General features: G+C 38.0%; 1 protein-coding gene across 3 annotated transcripts in view; it reads right to left on the minus strand.

Moving 5' to 3' along the window:
• Positions 1 to 2,059, minus strand: part of LOC106868722 (GATA zinc finger domain-containing protein 14) — a 172,544-nt gene that overhangs the window by 58,704 nt on the left and 111,781 nt on the right. The gene's annotated exons all lie outside the window — the stretch shown is intronic.

Raw genomic sequence — 2,059 nt, forward strand, 5'->3', positions numbered from 1 at the left:
GCAAAAGAGAAAATCTTATTTATGAAAATAGTCTTATGGCACAAAGCAGCCCAATAAATGTTGTTTTGTTTGATATTATGCATAGCAAATGTGTGTGTGTGTGTTTGTGTGTGTGTGTGTATGTGTGTGTGTGTGTGTGTGTGTGTGTGTGTGCTTGTGTGTATTTGCGTGTGTGTGTGTGTGTGTGTGTGTGTGTATGTGCGTGTGTGTGTGTCCGTTTGATAATGTTTAAGTGGTCTAACAGTTAGCCAACTTAGATCACACTGTAAATTTTGTTCTACTACACTCAGATTTAGCTATATTACACACGCCCATACACATTCGCACAGGCATACACAAACGCATCCCTACATGCACATACAATAAAAGAAGAACAAATTTTTCTTTATTTATTTTTTTTTCGACTAGTCTCTAAACCAGTGGGTCGTAACGTTTACTATGCTCCGTACCCTATAAAAAGTGTCTGGTTAATTTTTGCCGCTTACAATTAATACCAGATTTGAAGGCGGAACGATTAGTTTTTTAATAACTGTTTTACTACATATTATGTGTGGACAAATTGAAATATAAAACTATATATATATATAAGCGCAGGCGTAGCAGTGTGGTAAGAAGCTTGCTTCCAAACAACATTGTTCTGGGCTCAGTCCCACTGTGTGTTACTTTGGGCTAGTGTCTTCTATTATAGCCTCATGCCAACCAAAGCCTTGCGAGTAGATTTGGTAGAGGGAAACTGAAAGAAGCCTGCCGTATATATATATAACATTTAATTCACGATGGAATATAGCCATCAACAACTTCCTTTCCTCGACATCTTCATTAAGAAATCTAACAACAAAATAGAAACATCGACTCCAAGCAATATCTACCGTTCAACTCATGCCGCCCCAGACACACTATAATGGATATTCCTGTCAACCTAACAAAAAGGTTTTGTACTATAGTTTCTAATAGAAGCACCAGAGACACACGACTACATGAACTAAAGGATACACTCATCACCAGTAACTACCCACCATCACTAATTGACATATGCTTTAACGTGCCCGATAACTCAACATCCACGAACTCAGATATCCCAAATTAAAGAAGGATTTACAACCAAAAGCCCTACCATACATCTCCACGCACAACCCGCTTAACAATGAAACCTTCGACACCATCCTCCAAAACATTCCCGTACTAAAAAAACGACCAGAGAATGAAATTAATTCTCCAAACGCCCACCATCTTAAAAAGCAAGGGACAGCCCAAATCTATGAAAAGTCTCCTAACACATGCCCGAATACGCTCAAAAACAACACTGAAGCCGTCAGTAAAAAAATGCGGAAGACCTAACTGTGGTATATGCATCAATCTAATTGAGGGATCAGAGTTCTCTTTCAAACACGGTCAACGTTTTACAATGAAAAGCAACTTCACATGTGCTTCGGAGAACTTGATATATGTATTAACTTGTTCTAGATGTCGAGAGCAATACATAGGCCAAACCAAAAACAGTCTACGTCAAAGGATGACTCTACATAGATCTCAGATCAAAATTTGGAAATACAGAAAAATAGCATTCAGCGAACACATTGACATTTGCGCCAATAACAAACAACCCAGTTTCAGAATTATTCCCCGCTATCAATTCACAGACGATGCAACCTGTAGTCAGCGTATTAGTAAAGAGACATTCTTTATCACAAAATACCAACCCCTTTTGAATGCAACCACAACAAATGACACTGTTACCAGGGCCTTAGAATAACACCCACGCAAATATTAAAAATGATATATTCAAAACAGTCTCCTCAAGAATTTATTCAGAACGATTTCAATCACGATCATCCACAACGAGTCACTTTTAAGTCACTCGACCATTTAAGTGGATTCCATCAACATCCTGCTACTGTCATACCACACCCGCATTCTTCTTCTTCTTCTTCTTCTTCTTCTTCTTCTTCTTCTTCTTCTTCTTCTTCTTCTTCTTCTTCTTCTTCTACTAATACTGCTGCTTAAACAATCAAAGACAAGAATTTAAAATCAAAATATCTGCTGCTAACTACCTAGAACC

This window comes from Octopus bimaculoides, chromosome 13 (genome assembly GCF_001194135.2).
Source record: "Octopus bimaculoides isolate UCB-OBI-ISO-001 chromosome 13, ASM119413v2, whole genome shotgun sequence".
Taxonomy (NCBI): Eukaryota; Metazoa; Mollusca; class Cephalopoda; order Octopoda; family Octopodidae; genus Octopus; species Octopus bimaculoides.